This window comes from Xenopus tropicalis, chromosome 2, assembly GCF_000004195.4.
Source record: "Xenopus tropicalis strain Nigerian chromosome 2, UCB_Xtro_10.0, whole genome shotgun sequence".
Classification (NCBI taxonomy): Eukaryota; Metazoa; Chordata; class Amphibia; order Anura; family Pipidae; genus Xenopus; species Xenopus tropicalis.
Genome location: NC_030678.2, coordinates 156,894,219 through 156,918,222, shown reverse-complemented (window position 1 = coordinate 156,918,222; position 24,004 = coordinate 156,894,219). Strand labels below are relative to the sequence as shown.

General features: G+C 41.1%; 1 protein-coding gene across 1 annotated transcript in view; it reads left to right on the top strand.

Moving 5' to 3' along the window:
- Positions 1 to 15,852: 15,852 nt before the first annotated feature.
- The window catches only part of tnfrsf19 (tumor necrosis factor receptor superfamily member 19), a 52,642-nt gene continuing 44,490 nt past the window's right edge, over positions 15,853 to 24,004 (top strand). The window contains exon 1 of the mRNA XM_004912063.4: positions 15,853 to 16,075. The gene's annotated coding sequence lies outside the window, so the exon portion shown is untranslated. The remainder of the gene's footprint in view (positions 16,076 to 24,004) is intronic.

Sequence of the window (24,004 nt, the reverse complement as noted above, 5' to 3'; positions counted from 1 at the left end):
TCCATTTTAACCAAATAATTCACATTTTTATAAATGATTTCCTTTTTCTCTGTAATAATAAAACAGTACCTTGTACTTGATCCCAACTAAGATATAATTACCCCTTATTGGGGACAGAACAGTCCTATTGGGTTTATTTAATGGTTAAATGATTCCCTTTTCTCTGTAATAATAAAAAAGTACCTGTATTTCATCCCAACTAAGATATAATTACCCCTTATTGGGGGCAGAACAGCCCTATTGGGTTTATTTAATGGTTAAATGATTCCCTTTTCTCTGTAATATTAAAACAGTACCTGTACTTGATCCCAACTAAGATATAATTACCCCTTATTGGGGGCAGAACAGCCCTATTGGGTTTATTTAATGGTTAAATGATTCCCTTTTCTCTGTAATAATAAAACAGTACCTGTACTTGATCCCAACTAAGATATAATTACCCCTTATTGGGAGCAGAACAGCCCTATTGGGTTTATTTAATGGTTAAATGATTCCCTTTCCTCTGTAATAATAAAACAGTACCTTGTACTTGATCCCAACTAAGATATAATTACCCCTTATTGGGGCAGAACAATCCTATTGGGTTTATTTAATGGTTAAATGATTCCCTTTTCTCTGTAATAATAAAACAGTACCTGTACTTGATCCCAACTAAGATATAATTACCCCTTATTGGGGGCAGAACAATCCTATTGGGTTTATTTAATGGTTAAATTATTCCCTTTTCTCTGTAATAATAAAACAGTACCTGTACTTGATCCCAACTAAGATATAATTACCCCTTATTGGGGCAGAACAGCCCTATTGGGTTTATTTCATGGTTAAATGATTCCCTTTTCTCTGTAATAATAAAACAGTACCTGTACTTGATCCCAACTAAGATATAATTACCCCTTATTGGGGCAGAACAGTCCTATTGGGTTTATTTAATGGTTAAATGATTCCCTTTTCTCTGTAATAATAAAACAGTACCTTGTACTTGATCCGAACTAAGATATAATTAATCCTTATTAGAGCAAAAACAATACTATTGGGTTTAATTACTGTTTAAATATTTTTTGGTAGACTTAGGGGAGATTTATTAACACACGAATGTTTGGAGCGTATTTTCGCCGATTTGTTGTTTCATACGCTCACGCAACTTTTCCGTACGCTTGCACGACTTTTTTTGGGGACTTTAGGATAGCCAATACGATATTATTGTGACTAATACGATTTTTTCATCAGCATTTTCGTGATATTTGCGATCTTCAGAAATTATCGTATCCAATCCGAATTTTTCCCATTCTGGATTCGAACTCGTGTTTTAATGAATCGGCTCCTTAGGGTAGGAGATCTGAATTACAGAAAGATCCCTTATCCGGAAAACCCCAGGTCCCGAGAAGTCTGGATAATGGGTCCCATACCTGTACCACAAAAGTATAAAATCTGCGTCCTATAAAGAAAGGGAACAATATATCAAAGTCTAATTATAAGTGTATAACATACACAAGCTGACCTTAAATAATGTCACCCGGGTGTATGTAGGCTGTCTGTGTCTTTGGTACCAATAAACCAATTTTGATTTGACTTCCCGCCTTGATGGACTGCTCTCTGAGTGCCTGCCCATCGGCAAAAACACCCCTATACCTCAGAGTAGAGCATATGTTTCTCAAACAAAGGACCAGATTCAATTTGATGAGAAGAGCTTATCTCCTCATTCATTTTCAGATTTTCCCATAGAGCCTTATGCAATTCAATGAAAAAAACATACGTCACCTCTGATCTCATGAAGACACAATTGAAGTTTATGGGAAAAACTGGAACTCAATTAGGAAAAAAGGTTTTACTCCTAAAATTGAATCTCGGCCTTAAGTTTTAACTTGTTAAAAACGTTTTGTCATTGATTTGAATATGTGCTTTGAAAGACTGTCTAAGACACTAGTGCACTAAGCCAGAGAATATAGGGGGTGTTTACAGCCTTTAAAAGGGTATTTCACCTTTGAGTTAACTTTCAGTGTGATGTAGAGAGTCATATTCTGAGACAATTTGCAATTGGTCTTCATTTTTTTATACTTTTTGTTCCACAATGCTCCAGTTTGGCATTTTAGCAGTTATCTGGCTGCTAGGGTTCAAATTACCTTAGCAACCAGGGATGGGTTAAAAAGAGACTGGTAAATGAATTGGAAAGCACCTGAATGGAAAAACAAGCAATAAAAAGTAACAATAACAATAAAATTGTAGCCTCACAGAGCAATAGTTCTTGGCTCCTGGGATCAGTGACCCCCATTTGAAATTTGGAAAGTGTCAGAAGAAGCAAATAATTCAACTATAAAAAAATAAAGACCAATTGAAAAGTTGCTTAGAATTGGCTGTTCTATAACATACTAAAAGTTATCTACCCCTAAGGCAGTGTGCTTTGTGCCCATTTTTGCACTTTGCCCACTGCCTTTCCCACTGCTGTGTTTGGTAGTGTTTTATTCAAGATGGGTGATCTGACCCTCATGAAAATGGCACAAACAAAAGCAGGCACTGCTGTATCTATGGGGCATAGGTAGATTTTGCCTAAAGCGTATGTTAGTGATGCATAGACATCACATATTAGTGCCGACTGTGGCACAGTGGCACTGCAATCTAAAGTAACCTTTGGAAGTAGAAGCAACCAGGAAGCAATTCCCAAATGGACAAAAAAGTTCAATAATTCAAAAGCTACAAAGCAAAACATGAAGATCAGTAACAAGTTGTCTAAAAATCCCATTGTCTACATAACTCACATATTCAATCAGAGCAGGGCTGGCCAGTCGAGGATTAAAGAAGAAAGCAGTATATTTAATTACAATTGCAGCCAACTTTGAGATCATAGTTTACATCTGAATATAATTCTGCTTGAGGTCATTCTGATTCATTTAATAAGGTTTAATTATGAATTTGTGCAATTAAAGTAAATTGGCTTACCAAGAAATATGATTTTAACTTCTTCTTCTTTAAAGGGGTGGTGCCAGGGCCGCTCCTGCCATAAGGCGGGAACCTTGCCTCAGGTGGCAGTTACCAGGGGTGCCAATTTTTTTTTCTAAACGTAAATTCGGCTCTGCTAGTGCAGAAAGTGTAATAGGGCTCTCTGCAATAGTGATGTGGCCCCTTCTGAATGCTGAAGAGGTAAGAGCTGAGCTGGTGGGGGAGTGGCCTCAGGCAGCAGCAGCCCCCACAAACACCACGGGGTGGTGCATTTTTTAATTTAAATGGGGGTCACTGAGCCCTGCGGCCAAAACTATTGCTCTGTGAGGCTACAATTTTATTGTTATTTGTTACTTTTTTATTACTGATCTTTTTATTTAGTCCAACCTCTATTCATATTTCGGTCTCTCTCACAAACCAATGCCTGGCTGCTAGGTTAAATTGAACCCTAGCAACCAGATGGCTGCTACAATTCCAGACTGGAGAGCTGCTTAACTAAAAACAAAGTTGTTCAAAAATCATAAAAGATAAAGACCAATTGCAAATTTACTCTCTGTATCATACTAAAAGTTAAGTTTAAGCTGAACAAGGCATTTCATCTTCTTGAAAGCACTTTCTTTCAAGTTTGGGTGAGTAAATGAACAATGTGCAGTGCCTTCAATATGTACAAAGCCCCTATATAGCAGGCAGTAGACTGATAGCTCTGTATGCTTGGCAAGGTCACCAAATGAGCAGATCTGGGCCAGATTTGGCCACTCGTGCACCAGACCAAATCAGGCTGATCATACAGTGGGGCCTATGGACAAGGACCCCATCAATGTGCCATTGATATCCTTGTTAAATGCTGACTTTCAAACCTGCCCATAATAACTCCAAGTCTAAAGACAGGACAGAAAAACATGTTTTACTCCACTATTAAGTTAAATTAAACTGTGTAATTAATGTTTCAAACATCAAATATTTGAGATAATCTAATTGTCTGCCTGCCTATCAGTGAAAGCACCTTTAACCTCCTAATCCCAGAGCAAGGGGATCTCCAAACAACTGATATTCAATGCCTCGTTGGTGAAAGTATTTGTGTGCAAGCATTCAGTGACCTTATTATTTGCACAGATATGTTACATACATTGACAGCCTCGGGTTAGGTGTGAGGCCGGAACAGGATACCCTCCAATAACTACAGGATGCCATTCTTTCGGCACATTGCATTCATTCCCTATTTGCCCTTCACGTGTCACAATGGTTTGTTTTACAGAATTTAAGCTGTGATATCTCCTACATGGATACCTAGGTCACCCTTTGAGTCATCTAATAAAGAGGGTTTTAAAGGACCAGGAAAGTTTTTAAAATCTTTAAACATGCAGTACATATTTTACAAGTAGGGCTTTGTTGGCAGGTCGAGCACAATATACCCATAGGTAGGGTTATTTTGGACATTTATCCATGTGCCGGAAAAGCAAGCATGCAAGCATTAATAGATGCAACCCACACAACTTCCAATTCCATATTCTCAGCCTTCCTTCCTCTCTACTACCACTAGTGGCTTTGGGGTGCCGGGTACTGGTGCACATACAGTATGAATCAAGTAAAGGTGGCCATACACTATAAGATCTGCTTGTTTGGTGAGGTTGCCACATGAGGTTTCCACCGGTATGCCCACCTACCGTGGGCGATACTGGAGTAGTTTGGTTCTCAGGCCAAACAATCAAATTACAATGATGGGAATAGGAGCCATGGGAGCTAGGACCACATCAATGAGCTGATGCAGTCCCCAATCTGATGGGAAAAACAAACCTGCCCGATTGACATCTGCCCAATTGTAGGTCAGATATCGGCCTGGTAGGCCCATCGGGGGTCCCCATACACGGGCAGATCAGCTGTCAAATTGGTGTGAAGGACCTGAATTGTTAGCTTAACTTTACCTATGTGTGGCCACCTTAACCTGATCCTTGAGGTAACTCAATGCCAGGACTTTAAAAAGATGGGGCTCCTTTGGTGGAACCCAGAAGATGGAAAAATGATGTGTTGTGCATGGTGCCCACATTTGGCCTGGCCCCCCAAATACTATACCCATTTTACTAAAACACACAGCCTTCAATGTTTTGGAAAGTCAGCACCAGAGGCACGAATTGCACCAGAAGACACAGTGGCCCCCATCATTTCATGATATGTTGTGGCCCTAAGCATGACACACTGTGGCACCTGCATTTCGTGCCAGTGAAATCACTGCAAAAATGGCCAATGAGCACTCCATTAACCCCAGACTTGCCAGTAAGATTACAGAAACATGGCCAATGAGCACTTCATTAACCCCAGACGTGCCAGTAAGATTACAGCAAAAATGGCCAGTGAGCACTCCATTAAACCCAGACGTGCCAGTAAGATTAGAGGAAAATAGCCAATGGGCACTCCGTTAACCCCAGACTTTCCGGAAAGATCTCTGCAAAAATGGCCATTGAGCACCTTGTTAACCCAAAAACTGTTTTTCTGTCCCAATGCTGCTTGTCACTGCCTCCTCTGTGTAGCTGTAAAAAAAAATCAAAAAGGGGCATGAATTGTCATCTTTGATTTCTTCTAGCCAACTTGGGTAAGGTGACCAGATAACTTGAAAATTCAGGGATAAGTCTAATAATACATTTTGCAGGGAAGCACTGATTTCAGCCCTGCTGGCTGGATTTTCTAGATGTAAGTCTAGTCACCCTAAATTGGAAATTGCAAAGAGCATTGGCTCACAGGTGGGACAGGCAATGTAAGGTTCCTTCTGACCCTGCCAGTAGTGGGGGAAGGAACCCCCCTGAATGGTGCCTGTAGGGGCCTTATTTACACCACTGCACTTCCCTGTAATTTCCATTTATTTTACATGTAGTCCACTGAGGTTATAGAATTCTTTATCCACAAAAGATTGGTTGATACCTTGCCTTCCCTTTTTTTAACAAGACAAGGAAAAACAAAAAAAATTGCCATTTTGGGTCTGTGGTAAATTGAGTTTTGCTCATGCGAGAGGTTCTGTGGAAGAACACATTACTACTAAGTCAGCTTCTACCAAACAGTACTTTGTAGATCACATTAGAAAAGTTGTCTATGGAGCAATTTGAACGTTCGCCACGCAGTGCCCAGGGCATTTAGATGTGTTTCAGAGCAATTCACTGTAGGAACAAAAATATGTAGAGCTAACAAGCTTTTAGCTTAATGCTTGTTTAAACACGTATTAAAGATATGTCTCAGCAAGGTCAACACATTGCTCAGTAATAAAGAATAAAGCTAATAAACACATTTGTTTAAGTATTCTTTTAAAAAGAAGTGTGTGCAGAGGTGAACAAAATGTCGTTTTCTAATTACAGTTATTTCCTCGGGTTTCCAATTACTTATTTCTTCTTATATTTCTCTGTGAATCCAACAAAGCAGGCATGAGAATGCGTAAAAGCTAAATGCAATACTTACAATGAGCCTGGGAGATCTGACACCTCTACCCATTTTAGGCTGAAATTCCCAGTTTGTGGGGCAGTTCCCCATGGTGGGGCCTGCAGAAGTGGCAGTGGAGGGGCTGAGCATGATGGGGATCTGGGAATAACACCCATTTGGTTACCTAGATAGCTCTAATAGCCCAGCTAGAAGGCCAGTTAGGGTGAGATTTGGGGATAATACTTATGTGATCTCCTATGTACCCGTAAAAACCCAAATGTTAGGGTGAGATTTGGGGTGCAGACTTATAGATATACATGGGATGATGGCTGAATGGTTAATGCACCGATGATTTCCTGTATATGTAACCTTGTTATCAGCTAATGGGACCCTGAGCAAAGACTAAAAATGTCGACCCGATTTTAGGAGCATTTTGTTGGACATAATGATTAAAAGATGCAGTGGTGGGAACAAGATGTTTGAAGTTCCACTCAAGTTCCATACAATTTTATGGCAACTGCTTGCAGGCGTGAGCAAACTGACTCCTGTCTGTGGGCATCATCAATAATGTCTGATATATTTGGTATATAACAACCATAAACAAAGGTCACCCCAAAAAACAAGCACATCATAAAGTTAATTATAAATAAAAAGGAAAATCTTATTAGTTTATTAAAAAGGTCTGTATCACACAGAGATCCCATATCTACATCAGTCTTGCTGTGTCTTCAGAGCTTCAGCTGCGTCCAAACCCAAAGTATAGCACAGTGGTTGTCAAAGTTTTTCAGTTCAGACCCCAGCTGAAGGTCCAATTGGCCAGGGCCCCTCTTAGTTTAGGTATAGGTTTAGGTAAAGAGTGTCACCCTAACTGATCATCAAGCTGAACTTCTAAGTGTATCTAGGAAAGCAAATAGCCCAACTACTGCCGGGTTAGTATGTAGACTTTATTATTGTCTGGGGGTCCCTTATCCAGAAAGCTCTGAATTATGGGAAGGCCATCAACCACAGATTTTATTTTGGGAGGTTGCATTTGGGCAAGGCTTTGGAGGAAGTGGCGTATCTGACGGTATCTAAATCTGTCCAGGTCTGTTATGGTGCGGCTTGGTATTAATTCTTCTATTGGTTTGATTTGTTGACCTGTGTAGAAATAGTTTGCTCCAGAGTGTAGTTGTAGTTTCCAACCTTTGAAGTTATCTAGATCTAATCCGGGGGGGAAATCTGGGTTCCCAAAAACTGGGGTGAGTGGGGTGGGTGTGTTTTGCCATTTGCCTGTGTTAGTTAGGGTGTCCCATATGTTGTAGCGTATATTTTAGTTTGCTATCTGATTTGTCTGTATACTCTCTTTCGGTGTTAGGTAGCCATAGGCTAGCCCATAATCGAGTGACAAGTGATTCTTGTTCAATTCTGATCCATAGTTTGGTATGTCTGTGGAAGGACCAGTCTAAGCATCTGGTTAATATGGCGGATTTATGATATGCTTCCCAGTTTGGCAATCCCAGACCCCCTTTGTTTTTTGTCGCGGAAAGTTTGATTCGTGCAATTCTGGGGTTTTTGTTGGCCCATATGAATTTATTTGTAAGGGTGTTTAAGTTCTGAAATGTCTTCTGTGGGGGTGGGTATGGGATTGTTTTGGATAAGTATAGAAAGCGTGGTAGTATGTTCATTTTAAGGACATTTACTCTGCCTACCCACGATATTGTTGGTCTTGCCCAAGTGTGTAAGTCTACTTTGAACGCGTTTATGAGATCGGTGTAGTTTCTGTCTACTGTTTGTTTTAGCTCCGGGAAGATCTTTATTCCTAGGTAAGTGAGATGGGAGTGCGAGGGTTTAATAGGGAAATTCTGCATGATGTCTTTAAAATCTGTCGGGGGGAGGGATATGTTCAATGCTACTGATTTTTTGAGATTTATTTTGAAGTGGCTAATTTTTTGAAATTCCTGTAATTCTAAGAGTAGGTTCGGTAGAGTTATTCTAGGGTTTCTTATAAAAAATAGTAAGTCATCGGCGTATGCCGCCGTTTTATGTTCTCTTGTGTCTATTTTGATTCCTGATATATTGGGGTTGTCTCTGATTTTGCGTAGGAAGCTTTCAAGTGATAGGATAAAGAGAAGGGGTGATAGGGGGCAACCCTGGCGTGTGCCGTTTTTTATGTGGAAAGTTTCTGATAGTTCGCCATTGACTCGGAGTTTGGCTGTGGGTAGAGTATATAAAGCAGAAATCCTTTTTATCATTTTAGGGCCTAAATTTGTTTCTTGTAGGGTGGCTTTTAGAAAGGTCCAGTCAACTCTGTCGAATGCTTTTTCCGCGTCTGTGGATAAAAGCATTATTGGGATTTTTAGTTTCTTGGCATGCTGGATAATACTGAATAGTCTGTTCGTATTGTCTCTAGCCTCCCTGCCTGGGACAAAGCCTACTTGTTCAGGAAATATCAGTTCGGGTAGAATTTGATTTATTCTGGTTGCTAGGACCTTTGTGTATAGTTTGGTGTCTACGTTGAGTAGTGAGATGGGTCTAAAGCTGCCCGGGTCGAACGGGTCTTTTCCTATTTTGGGGATTAATGAGATGTGTGCTTCTAGTGCTTCTTGTGGGATTTCGTTGCCGTCAGCAATCGAGTTAATCGCTGAGGTTAAGTGTATGGTCAGGTGTTCCCCTAGTTCTTTATAGTAAGCAATTGTAAAGCCGTCTGGCCCGGGGGCTTTGTCCGATTTTGAGGACTTAATGGCCAATAGTATCTCTTCTTTGGTTATTGGGGTGTCTAGAAGGGTCTGTTGTTCTAAGCTCAGTTTCGGGATGTTTGTTTTATGAATGTAAGCCTTGCAAGCGTGGAGTCTGTCGTGAGATCTTTGTGTGTTAGTTGGTAGTTGATACAGTTTTATATAATATTGGCGGAATATTTCTGCTATGTCTTTAGTCGTGGTGACCATTTGTCCCGTTGGTGTTTTTAGTTGTGTGATATGGTTTTGTAGCTGTTTTTTCTTAAGAGCGGATGCTAGAAGGCGGCCACATTTGTTCCCGTGTTCAAAAAATAGTTTTTTGTTTATTTCTATTGCTCTAGCTAGGTAAGAGGAGTAGGTATCCCGTAGTTCCTTTCTCGCTTCTGTGAGAGATTCGAGTACATGTGCGAGTTTGGACAGTTTGTGTTGTGTTTCTAGTGTGCGGATTTTAGTGAGGAGTTGTTGAACTTTGGCATTGCGTTCGGCTTTCAGCCGTGAACCTATTTTAATCAATTCCCCCCTGATTACGCATTTATGTGCCAGCCATAGGGTCCAGGGGTTTATGTTATCGGTATTGTTTTCCGTGAAATATTGTTTCACTTTGTGTATTATATCTTGTTTAATTTGTTGGTCTCGCAGTAGGGAGTCGTTCAGCCGCCATGTGCTACGTTTTAAGGATGGTGTTTTGTTTATTAGTGTACAAGTAATTGGGGCATGGTCTGACCAAGAGATTACATCTATGTCTGCTTCTTTGAGTAAAGCTATGTCTGTATGGCGAATGAAAATGTAATCTATTCTAGAGTATACGTTGTGGACCGGGGAGTAAAATGAGTAGTTACGAGAGGTTGGGTTGGTTAGACGCCAGGTGTCTATTAGGGTATGTGTCCTTAGCATTTTTTTAAGCGATTCTATTTTCTTGTAGGGCATACTCGAGTGGCCGGTGGAGGTATCTAAGATTGGTTCAAGTGCTACATTTAAGTCTCCTCCTACTATCAATGTACCCTCTTCGATCTCGGATAGTGCTTGTAGAGTAGCTGAGAGTGCTGAATGTTGTTCTGTGGGGGGTAGGTAGACAGAAGCAATTGTATATTTTGTATTGTTAATCAGTCCTTTTATTATATTAAATCTACCTACAGATTTTATTTTAATAAAATAATTCAAATTTTTTTTAAAAAAATCCTTTTTTGTTGTAATAATAACACATTACATTATACTTTATCCCAACTAATATATAATCAATCCTTAGTGACGGCAAAACAATCAAATTGTGTTATTTAATGTATAAAAATGTTTAAGTAGACAAAGTATGGTGATCCAAATTAAGGAAAGAAAAAGTGGGGGTCTTGCAGAAGACTCCATGAGGTTATAGAGGTTTGGGGTACAAGTCAGAGGCATTGATCCTCAGTGCCAGTGAGTGCCAGCGAGTGCCAGCCCTGAGGCTTCCTGGTAAAGCAGCCTTTGTACCAGTTATATTATTTCTAGCTTTAACTTCCCCGTTTCTGATCCATGGTATGTACAGTATATACAGCATATACATGTGAATGTGAAGCATTTCATTGCTTTTAATTGTCACAAGTTCACGCATTCTTTTAGGGCTCGCTAAGTAATTGTTCAAGATCTGGTTTACTGATCCTCCAGGTAGAGAGCTAGACTGAATTTTAATTCCACCTGTCTTACCAGTTTTGAATGTTGCATTTGAAGTTTGCAAGTTCAGGTTCCTACACAATCATTTTTCTCTCTGTTCTGCCTGTCTTTGGGGAATGAAACCTTTAGTTAGCAAGTCCCCCCAGGTGCCTGGGTTATTAATGCACCACCTGCTAAATTAGTAGAATAAGTGACTAATTTAAAAAATAATGGCCCCTAAATTCTATGTATAGCCTGTCCCAAATCTGCTCACACTCCATTACAGTTAATACACACCCACAACCTGGCCGCCCACACAAGCCCTGCCCCTTCATGATCCTCATGCCTCTTAGGGCCCCTGATTTGTCTTCCTCTTATAACGTCTCTGACGGGTCTGCCACTTGGAAAAAATACCAGCCCTCCTATATTTTTATCTTTTATCTGAAATGGATTTCATGTGTAAGGTTTTGCTTAAGCACCAGAGAATAGGTCAGATTACCACCATATTACTCTTTTAACAGGTATTGCTACAACCTTTGCTATTCAGAATAAAGGTGGCCACACACGGGCAGATTTAAGATGCTAATTTGAGTCCTACAGACCCATTCGGCAGCTTTTCTGCCGTCTATGGGGACCCCTGACTGGCCTACCCCACCGATTTCTGGCTGATGGCAGGTTTAATTTTCCCATTGGATTGGGGACTGCATCGACCCATTGATGCAGCCCTCTGAAGGCTCCTATGCCCCCCCAAAAGATCTAGTTAGCCTGATATCCCTCACCTTAGGTGAGCATATCGGGAGAAAGATCCGCTCATTTGACGACCTCACCAAAGGTGTGGATCTTAACCTTAAGAGACTCAATCTAATTGTGTGGGCCCACACCCAGCACGTCACCCCTCAGCCTGGACCCAAATTTTACCCATTTGGATCAACTACCTCAGGGGCGGTCAATACCTCAATCGCGGTCCACCAGTCGATCCCTGTGAATGCGGAAATGCAGCACGTCTAATGGGAATGTGTACGTATGCTGTGTCCTACAGCGCGTCTTAGGGGGAATGCGTGCCTAGAACTGTGCTGCTACAGTGCTACATGGCTACACACAGTAAGTAGCAGTGCAACTTACTCACCTTACACCTGCCCTTATGTTGAATAAATTCAGCTTGTGATAATCATGTTTATAATGCTGGTAGCAGAGCCCACTATTACTGATATTTTTTCTTGCAGCTTACACCGCACAATTGATGGCGTGCTATTTTTATTATGGTAGATCTCACGATGGTAGCCAGGAGGCAAGAGTAGATCACAGGGGGACAAAGTCTGGGCACCCTCTGTTTTAAGTGTTAGGCCCCCTGCACAATGCCCCTTCTCAACTGCATTAATTGAACTGATTTTAACTTCACTTCCGATGAACTTCAGAAGAACTGAGCAACTAAATTAGGAAACATGATATAGATTTTCCATTTGTACGTCAGCAAATCATACATTATCTAGTCTGTGTGATGTCACATGGCTTATACTGTATATACAATGTGCAGCATTACACCTCAACATTTATGTCATTTCTATAAAAACCCTTTCTAAACCACAAGTGCCTGCTGAGACTGATTATGGATCTGTCAGAATGAGACATTTCTTTACACCTAATTTAGAGAATGTCTCTCTACAGGTCACTGGTAATACAAACTCTCACTTTGTCTTGTAAACAGAGGAAGTGCTGGGTACTGATAGCTTCCTAAATGGGGAGTCTGCACTGTTCTGCCTGTATATATATAGCTTGCTAGTCTCCCTGGCCATATGGTTTGTAGCTTTATCATTTATTTTTATAGTGCCAGCAAGTTACACTGTGCAATACATTCATTTATTCATTTTTGGAGCCCTAATATCTAGTATTGGCTTTAGGCTATCGGCACATCCAGCAATTTCTTCCCTAGTGAATTTGTCCTACAACGTAAATGCTGAAACTGTCTGTCCCACCTGCCATTAACTTTAATGGCAAAGTGCTGTCACAGTTTGTACAGGCAGATTCGGGTCCTAGTCAGGGTAGTGATATGATTTCCTAACATGGACTCTCTAAGCCAGTGATCCCCAAACAGTGGCTCAGGGGCAACATGTTGCTCACCAACCCCTTGGATGTTCCTCTCAGTGCCCCCAAACCAGGGAGTTATTTTTGAATTCCTGACTTGAGGGCAAGTTTTGGTTGAATAAAAACAAGATTTCCTACCAAATAAACCCCCTGTAAGCTGATAGGGTGCATAGAGGCTGCCTAATAGCCAATCACAGCCCTTATTTGGCACCTCCATGAACTTTTATGGTGCTTGTGTTGCTCTCCGAGTCTTTCTACATTTGACTGTGGCTCACGAGTAAGAAAGGTTAGGAACCTCTGCTCTAAGGTATACAATTTAGTAGAATTAGAATAAAATTAATCTAGAGGACTAGTAACACCAACAATGAAATTTGCATGATGTCAAAGCCTAGTTTATCTGTTGCCTAAATAAAGTCCACTTGCACTATGGTCAAATCTGAACTTATATGACCACCTATACTGTTGCCATCTCACCTATACTATATTATGGATTGCTGAACTTTCCACAGTCTTCCTACAGAGCAGGAGCAGAGCAGTTGCATGTTTTATAGTGTTTTTCATTCCCCCTCTACTTCATTATAAAGGTTTTTCTGACTCAGCATTAAGTTTAAATGAGAAAAAATGTAGAATCACAAGGGAGGCTTAAGAGTATTGTAAGCTTTAAAATATCATTGTATACATCAGTTACTGTTGGACTTTCTCAATTCAAGTGCTCTCTGGAGCAGTGACAAAATACACTACAGCAAACTCCTCAACTGCGATCTCTCCCTCCTGCCTTCCACATCTTATGCATGGGGCTACTGACTAATCTCTCTGAAATGCCTTTCCACTGACAACAAAGGGAATTGCCAGTGGGAAGGCCTATGCATCGCTTCTGTTTTCCAAAGTCGCACAAAGTTGTCTGCAGGAGAAAACTTTGTCCAGCTTTGGAAAGCCAAAGTGATGCGTATGCCTTTCCACCGGCGACTGCTTTTGTTGCTGGTGGAAAGGCAATTTTGAGCGATTAATCACCCACGGTAGCAGAGATCTATTGCAAGCAACTAAATAGCTCCATGGGACATAAGGGTAAAGACACACGGAGCTACTTGTCGTAGCGACTAAAATAGACAATGCAGATCATCTACTCATAATTGGCTCTATGTGTTTTAGTAGAGACAATTTTCTGTATTGCCTATGGCTTTAGTAGCTGTGAAAATGTAGCTGCTACTAGTAGCTCAGTGTGTCTTCACCCTTAGACAGTGACAGACGGGGAGATTAGTCGCCATGCACGACAAATCTTAGTTGCTGCGGGCAACTAATCTCCCCACCATGGCATCCCACCGGCAAGAATGTAAATCGTTGGTGTGATGGCATACACATCGCTACGATTTACAGAAGTCAGCCAAAGTTTCGTCTCAAGGCAACTTTGAGAAATCGTAGTGACGCGAATGCCATCCCGCATTGCGGGGAGATTAGTCGCCCGCGGCAATGAAGATTTGTCTCGGGGCGACTAATCTCAAGACAATAAATGTTTACCCCAAATCTCACCCTATTTGACTGTCAGCTTGGGCTTCCAGGTATATCTAGGAGAGGGAATACACATTTTCCCCAAACCTTCATCAGCTGACAGCTTGGGAACTACTTGACTACATCACTCTAATCATTTTAGGGTGAACTACCCCTGTAATGGTAATATGGCATTGCTCTTACAGATGATAAAAGGAGATACATAATTTGATTTGATAAATGATTTGAATTTGGGTTAAAAACAAATGTTTATACCTTTAATGGAACTCCAAATCAATCTGTAACACTTGTTTGGCTGTAATAAGGGGAATATACCAGGCTAGTTGGACTTAGAGCATGTGTTACATGTAACCCCCTTTCCCAGGATGGGCCTCCGCTAAGTGGGAGATAAGTATAGGGCTCTAATGATGTAGTTGAACTACAACTCACACTGGTGTTGTGCAATAGATTAAAGGAATAGGACGCCAGGAGCTCTTGCAGATTAACTAGATGAAGCTTTATTGTCCAAGACAAGATATACCTTCGGGGTTATATAATATACGCACACAAGAGTTGAGGTAGACCAGCATACAGAAGTACAAATCGATATCAATAGGTGGAATATGATACTTACCTAGTAATCCCTTCTCATCAAGAGGTTGGGTAGGTAAAGCACCTATACACCTATTGGGCATAGTGTTAGAACTGTAACTTAAGTACAGGGGCTATTACCCAATAACAATGTGTGAAGAAGTATGGGATAAAGGCATACGGAGCTTAACCCTATGGGTCCCTACAACTCCTCTATGGTTCTTGTCTGTTATAGAAATGAACAATGCCCCCCTTTACCTGGTTACCCACTATACAATGTCACCCATTCTCTGTAATTTGCACCAGAATTACATTTAACCCCCTAAATCTGTCAGTAGACTGTAAGCTCTTTTGGGCAGGGCTCTCTTCACCTCTTGTATCGGTTACTGATTGCTTTATATGTTACTCTGTATGTCCAATGTATGTAACCCACATATTGTACAGCGCTGCGGAATATGTTGGCGCTTTATAAATAAATGTTAATGTAATGTAAAGTCAAATCTGAATTTCCTCACAGAACAGGCAGCACTGAGTGTGATGGGGCCATAGGGGTGTAATGGGCACTGCTGGGGCACAGGCAACATGCCCCCAATATATAAAAGCCCTGGGTTGGCATTCCATTACCCATTTAAAGCAGCAGTAACCACTTTATAACCTGGGGGAGGCTTTACTAACATTTCAAGTAACATCCCTGTAATGATAGCAAAAATGCCATTTTCCCCCCTATAATATTTTCTTTTCCTATTACGAAAGCTGCTGACAATTTTCACCTCATAACCTGTGCCTCAATATTAACAGTAAATGTCCCCATTTTGTCAAGTTTAATACTTTGGTATTATCCCTCTGTCACCCAAGCCCCAGGGCACAACTCTACAGCGTTTGGTGCCGGACGTTTACTTCGCTGATAGGCTTTTATTCCTCCATGTGACCTAAAGCCACGCCCATAATCTGGCAGCAGCTGCTTTCCCTCCTCCTCCCCTGGTGCTGGGTGGAAGCCTAAACTGGTGGGGCGGGACTTATCGCCTAGGAGACGGGAGATCCTCGGACTTGTCGTGCTGCTCTTGCTGCTAGCTCAGTGCTCCGGGTGCAGCAGGAGCTGATGGGTGCAGGGAGGCTGTGTCTCTGACTATACTTGAAGGGGGGCTGGAGCAGGTGGGCGGCCCGGGCTCTGCAGTTGGACCGGTGGATGTGTGCTGGATGAATGCCTAAAGCTTCGGGAAAAGATCTCTCGTCAGATACGGAAGGTATTTGCAAAGCAGATCTGTGCGATGTAATCGATGCTATGTATCACTTGCAACCTGTCCATTGGATTATGTAAATATAGCATCTGATATGTTAGAATCGGGGCTCTTATCTGCCTGGGTGAGTAAGGAATACAGCTGTGGGATCTGTTATCTGGAATGCTTGGGATGTGTGGGTTTTCCAGATAAGGGGTTCTTACTGTAATGAGGAGCCCCATTTATTAGGGCTCATAAAAAACAGTGGATCGTTCTGCCACCAGTACCAGTATGTATGCATAAAAAAGGATGAATGCAAGAGAAAAAGGAAAACAAGCATTATTTGCTTATACAGGATTCCGTAGGAAATGGTATTCCTGTATTTCGGAGCTTTTTGGATAACAGAGGTATGTGCCATAGATACGCTGGATCCATCCCGCAGCCATTGCTGAACTACAGCTCCCACATGTCTGGAAATCCATGTATCACCGTGCAGCAGTCAAGTGTGTATTGTTTTCATTATTTTCCAGGTACACAAGATCTGTTATCCAAAAACCCATTTTCCAGACAGCTCCTAAGTACAGCCTTGCCATTCCCCTTGCGCTTGATGGTAACTCAGCTGCATAAATCTGTACTGAAGGCAAAACCATCCTGGCTATTTATTATATTTTGCAATTTTTTTGTAACCCTGTCTTTGGAAAACCCCAGGTCCCAAGCATCCCGGATGCACAGAACAGATCCCATATTTGTATAACCAGTAGCAGGCATATCTTAAAGTGCTTCATTAACAGAAAGGTTTATATACTTGGGGGGTGCTGATATGCTAGGCACTCCAAGTGTATTAAATCACTAACTTTTTATCTTGGGCCTGTGCCCTTTGCAGAAGAAATGGCACCAAATCTCCTTTGCCAAAGGGGGGAATGCAGTGTATTGAGGTGGGTCCCGCTGACCCGTAAGCTAAGTACCCTTGCCCAAAGGAAGAGTGCACTCTCCTGTCTCCAGAGCACCGCGCTCGTATCCCAGAAATGTGGATTTGTTCATCTCACACAATATATCATTCATCCTGGCTTTGGGGTATGCTGGGAGTTGTGTCTCAACAACAGCAGGAGAGCGTCAGTCTTTAGCCTTCTGCTTTATGGTATGATAGGTCCCATTGTGAGGAAGCCGTTCCCCGCTGGGCACTTCTGTCCTAGTGAATTGGGCTGATGGGGGAGACAGGAAGCTCCATTGCATCCCTTGCTTTAACCCATCTATGTGTGCGTGCATTACTGGCACTTCGCTCTTTTTGGAACAGTCACTTGGTTTTGATTAATCAAGTGTTCTCCTTGTCTGAAGTGCCTCAGAGAGAGAGGTTATTTTTTTATCAGAAGGTGAAGAGACTTTTATTATTATCTGCTTTATTCGAACATTTCTGATTTCTATTAGAGGATCAGCTTGTGGCCACTCACTATCATTTTATACTGAATATTGTACAACATTTTATAAAAAAAAAACAGCTGATATTGTTTATAATTCTAGTTATAAACAATTATAATTGTTATATTACAATTATAATTCTAGTTATTTAGCTATTTGTTCAGAAGCTCTCCAGTTTGGTATTTTAGCAGCTATCTGGTTGCTAGGGTCTTATTTTCCTTATCAACCAGGCAGATGTTTGAGTGAGAGACTGGAATAAGTATAGAAGGGGCACTAAATAGAAATGTAAGTATTAAAAAATAACAATAACAAAAAAATTCTAGGCCCCCAGGGTCAGTGAGGTAGAAGAAGATGGCAAAAACTATAACGAATACATCATAAAGACCAACTACAAAGTTGCTACGAATAGAACATTGTATAACCTACTAAAAATTAACTTGTGAACCACCCCTTTAAATGTGTTTGTGCATCTTGGTTTCCTTTAGTTTCAGGTGGGTGGTCATGTAGAAGGTTTTCTGTGAGCTATATTTGGGTGAAAGTACTCGTAGTCATGAAGGTGATGGTAGCCAGTTGGGCTCTTTTTGAATATATCCTTAAATAAAAAGAAGGAAGGATAGGTGAAAGGAAGAAAGGTGATGGCCAGCTGGTCTGTTGTGGGGTTTGACCTAAGTGAAGGAGGTAGATGGACTAATGTACTCCTTTATTGGCCAAGGACGTTGAATCTTTGGCCCCTCCATCAGAGTTGCCTTTTGATTTGCACATGCTTTGTAACACTCACAGTGAATGGTATATTACTGATATTACATTATACTGTGCTGAGGTTCTAACTGTTCCTTTTAATTCTGAGCTGAGTGAAGTGGTCCCCAAAACTCTTGGATTCGTACCCTTGTGGAGGAGTGACCCCATGGTGTTTATTCTTAACATCACTCTCTGCTCCTGTATCGGCCAAATGAAATGAATAAGCACTTGCCATTCATTGGAAGGCATACAGATGCCCAAGGTGCATAACAAACATTTTATTGATATGTTTTGCATCACACAGCAGGAGCATTGAGGAAAACCAATTGAAGAAGTTGATTCTGATGGGATAGCTTCACTAAAATTAGACCCCACATCTGTAAGTTCTAGGTTCTTCTGTTTAAAAACCTGTCAGGTCTGTAAGGTCTAGGTTATTCTGGCCATAAACCAGTCAGGTCTGTAAGGTCAAGGTTTTTCTGGTCTGGCCAAAAACCCACCAGGTCTGGAAGGTCTAGGTTTGTCTGAACAAAAACCTGCCAGGACTGTAAGGTCTAGGTTCTTCTGGTCAACAACCTGTCTGGTCTGTAAGGTCTAGGTTCTTCCGCTCAAAAACCTATATGGTATAGGTTCCTCTGGCCAAAAAGCTGGCAGGTCTGTAAGGTTCATCTGGCTTACATATCATTTAGCCTTATATACTGCCAGATATATTTTGCCTCCTGGGCAACACCCATCTTAAACTTTTATCTTTCTTATGGTGCAGTGTTTTTAAATTTGGCAGTGTCCTCATCCTTTCCTCCACCCATTTCTTGGATTAATGCCAGTCTGCCACATATCAAAGAACTACATTTATATCTATCTATCTATCTATCTATTTATCATCTATCTGTCTAGCTTTGTATATATAATCTTTCTAAGAAAAATGCTGAAGCAGTAGGGGGTGTTACAACTGCTTGCCTTCAGCAGATAAAATGGGGCAGATTTGGGGTAAATGCTCTGATATTCCATATTCAAGATGATAATATTTCTGTAGTCTGGTTTAAATATAGGGCAAAAAGGAGGTTGATCTGGGATTAAAGTGGTTACCATTAACCACTTTTGAGAAATTGTACAAGTGAGAGTTCTAGTGCCCACCTGCATTGTCAGTGCCCCTCCAACTAACTGTGACCCTGGTGTATGTATGTATGTATAACTTTATTTATAAAGCGCTACTTATGTACGCAGCGCTGTACAGTAGAATGGTGTGCCATGTTGTACCTGAACCCGGCAGAGCAAAACTATTTTTAATTACTGAAAAGCTGACGTTCCGTGTCTCCGGTGTTTCACATGCCACAGGTTAAGGAATCTGACTCTGGCTGATGTTATCTATATTACATTCTGTTGATGGAAAAGACCTTTTTGAACACAGTACGCTGCAGGATAAATGCATGACCTGGTCTTATATCGTATAGGAATCCTCCAAAGAGATCTTGCTGTGCTTTCTTTCTACACACCCTGTTGGTTATTATGTAACATAGATCCAGCTTTTTGTTGTGTAAGGCACAGTGATAGTAACTGCCTTCAAAAGAAAAGAGAAAATGACAATATAATCTCTGTGTGCGTGTGCTATATGTTATAGGGGATGCAAACCTTTGCTAAAACTATAAGGGCTGTGACACACGGGGAGATTAGTCGCGGGTGACTAATCTCCCCGAAATGCCATCCCACCGGCTAGAATGTAAATCGCTGGTGGGATGGCTTACACGGCGGCATGATTTGCCGAAGTTGCTTTGAGAGGCAACTTCGGCAAATTGTGCTGCTGCGTATGCCATCCCACCGGCGTTTTACATTCTAGCCGGTGGGATGGCATTTTGGGGAGCAGCGTGACCAATCTCCCCGTGTGTCACAGCCCTAAGACACACTGGGCTACTAGTAGCAGCTACTTTTTCAAGACTACTAAACTACAGAAAATACCCTGCCATAGACAATACTGAGAATTGCCTCTGCTAAAACACACGTAGAGACAATTATCAGTAAATAATCAGCATTGTCTTTTTTAGTAGCCACAACAATTAGCTCCGCGTGTCTTCACCCTAAGGGCTCTGGCACATGGGGAGATTAGTCGCCCGCGACAAATCTCCCTGTTCGCGGGCGACTAATCTCCCCGAGTTGCCATCAGTTGCCATCCCACCAGCGAACATGTAAGTCGGGATTTGCCAAAATCGCCTGCGCAGCGTGTACCATCCCACCAGCGACTTACATGTTCGCCGGTGGGATGGTAGTTCGGGGAGATTAGTCGCCTGTGACAAGGGAGATTTGTCGCGGGCACCCTAAGGGCTGTGGCACATGCCAAGATTAGTCGCCCACGACAAATCTCCCTTGTCGCAGACGACTAATCTCCCCGATATGCCATCCCACTGGCGAGAATGGCATAGCATACGCTGCGCCGGCAATTTGCCATCCCACGGGCGATTTACATTCTCGCCGATGGGATGTCATATCGGGGAGATTTGTCGCGGGAAACTAATCTCAGCGTGTGCCACAGCCCTAACTCTCAAGGGAGATACTCTAATCTTAATTAATGCAACAGCAATACATGGATCATCTTGCTGTGATTTAAAATATTAATCTGTAATTAAATATCGGAAGGGTGGATGCATTCTCTTTGAAGGACATTTTTGCATTAAATGGGCCAGCGGCCTGAAGAGGTGAGGCAAAGTCTTTTTAAGCTGTTTTTCTTTAAAGAACAAGAAAACCCTAACGATATGTTAGTCACCCCCATTAAACTGAATCCCTATTATTTTTCTCGGAATCAGTGCTTCTTTTAATAGTGATTGGATTCACCGAGGGTCGTAATATTGGTGATGTAAGCCTAACCCACCTTCATACATTCTGACACAATACGTTGCAGCTGCTTATATACCAGTGTCAGACTCGCCCATCTTTGATGTCACTGAAGGGGCAGGGCCAGCATGACTATATAAATTACATGGGTAGGCAGCAGCATTTGACTGGGGCAGTTGCTTGGGGCAGACTGGGGGGGGGAGAGAAGCAATGGGGAGGATCCTGACTTGCATGCAACCAGTCCAGAAAGTAAAGTCTGGCGCAACCTAACTCTTTGCTTTCTTATATATCATGCTATATACTAATATCGGTGTATATTTCTTTGGATTTCCATTGGTATCTGTTATCTTTGTTTGGAGAGTATTACTGTGCTAAATGGGACTCTTCTTGCTGAGATGTGTCCCTGACAGCTGATGGATGGTTTCAGTCTCAGTTCATTAAAAGAGAGCTGGGGGCAATCTGCTGAAATGTACAGAACATTGTGGGTAATTTAACAACAGCTGTTAAGTACAGGGTATCATTATAGGGAATGGCTAGTACTTGCTGTTAGGTGTAACATTATAAGAAACAGCTGCATTAGTCCCTTTAGGCTTTAGGATCATTACAATAAACGGCAATACAGTAGCGGCTATTCCATGTATCATTATAGCAGTTGTTATGCCGCTAAAGTAAAGTCTCTGCCATTATGTTCACTTACCTGTCAAAATAAAAAACTGACGTGAATGAAGTAATGAAATAACACATACACAGTTTGCTGCAATCCTACAGCAACCAATAAGTAGGTAGCATGTTATTATCTGTGGTTTAAAAATAATCAGCTGATTGGTTGTCTATGAAGATTTTCATTCATCCAGGTCATGGTATATCTAGTATAAATAAATTTAAAGCAACTGGACTTGTTTGGTAATCATTGAAGACGTTTCACTACTCATCCGAGCAGCTTCTTCAGTGGTGGGCCGTTAAGTCTCTATATCTAAATAGACATTAAATCCTTTACATTTATATATCTGTATCTAGTATATGTATTTCTTTTTATTTTTTCTTTTATATGACATATATGCTTAACATAAAATAGAATATTCGGAATAGGTGGGTGTTTATTTCATTTTGTCTGTTGGTCTAATACAAATGATTCATCTTTTGGCTTGAATTGTATCTGTGATACAAACAGAAAATAATCTAAGATATTGTTACCAGCAGCAGGGGTTTATGCGCTTTGTGTATTAGCCAGTACTTGGCAGCTAGTTTGAGTGGTTTTTAAATCGAATGTGGTTAGTACCATTTTCACTTCTAATTTGAGCTCCTAATTTTAAGGGGAGGGGGATAGGGGTAAATAGACCGACCATAAAGTTCTCCTTGTCTACCTTCCATGCCAGCATTGTTATGTCTGTCTATTTGAGACAGTTTCATTGTTCTTATCATGGCATATATGCTGTAAATAAATACAGAATTGCATTTCTTTTGCAATTGGATATGCTTTCAGAAACCACACAGTCTTTGATCATATGGCTAGTATTTAATACATTGTGCTTCTCAGAACTTTATCCAAGGAATAAAAGAGTATTGTTGTGATTGTGTAATGAATCCAATTGTTTTGTGCAATACAGCAGTATGCAACATCTTTCTGGAGATGATCCTACCAATGTTTAATGGATTAAACATTCTATTAAATGTTAAAAATTAGTGCTTTCCAGCTGGAGGCCTCAAGTCAAATGTGGTCCAGCAAGGGGTCCAATGGTAGCATGGTACATTGGACTGCAATGTGTAAGAAATTGTTCACTTTCAACCTGTATGTGATAAGCTGAGTGCTAGTATTGTACAGTAAATATCTTAGCTAGGGATAATGGGTGGGTACCCCCATATTAACATTCAAAGTAGCAGTTCTCTGATAGCATAGGTAGAGATAGGAGATGGAATTGGAAGTTTGGAACGTTCAGAAGAAGATTCCATACAACTGTGGATGTGGGCCTCTCCTGGTTAGTCTGCGTGCACTCACTATGTGATTCGCCCGTTGGCCTGGGGGCCAAACAAGGAGTTTAGTCCAATTGGACAAATGTGTTCATTTGGAAATCTCACCAAACCAGTGAATCTGCCTGTTTAAATAGAAGATATGAGCACTCTTATAAAGAAGTAGCAGCTACTACAGTACCATGTATCAAGTAGCCCCCTTGGGCCTCACTACATTTGCATGCAGGCCTTATACTTTGAGAGACACTGCATTGTGTGGCATTCCGCTTGCACTGCCAGTGCCTACCTGGCTACAGCAAGATAACAAACACTTTTATTAGAGTATTAATAAATATCTGCTTAGTTTAAAGTAGCTTTACAATCTAACCTGTCTTTCTCTGGCTTGCATGATTGCACTAATTAGTGGGATTATACTGCCATGTTCTTGTATAAATCCTTGATTCCTACTCCAGCTTGGTGAAATCTTCAGTAATTGTTTTACGAATGCCATGTAACATTCCGTACAGAAAAAATTTACAAAGCATAAATGGAACTTTGCACCAGTGCAGTTACCCATGGCAACCAGACACCTTTTATGAAATACCCAATAACACCAATATGTGAAATAAGGACAATAAAGTCACCAATGAGATCCATATGATTCATACTAAGGCAGGAGGTCACTGCCTTCTAATTTGCTTGTATTTTTAAGTGCGAGATTTCAGTCATGTGAGATCAATAAGCACCGATATTAATCGCAGTTTATAAGGTTACATTTCGCAGGTGATTTATAGCTTTTGTGCATTATCTAGAATTAACATTTAACTTCCTCATAGTTGTCTCAAATATAAATGTTTTTTGGCATTCAAAATATTTGCAGTTTTATTATCAAAAAGGACATTACAAAGGAAGGGGATTTTTTAAAATACAACCTTTTTTTCCAACCTCATCGATCCCCTGGAATAACGGAGGGCTATGCGGCATGTTACTTGTTGTTTACTGAGCTCTCACAGTCTCTTTGTTGGGAATGTTCTA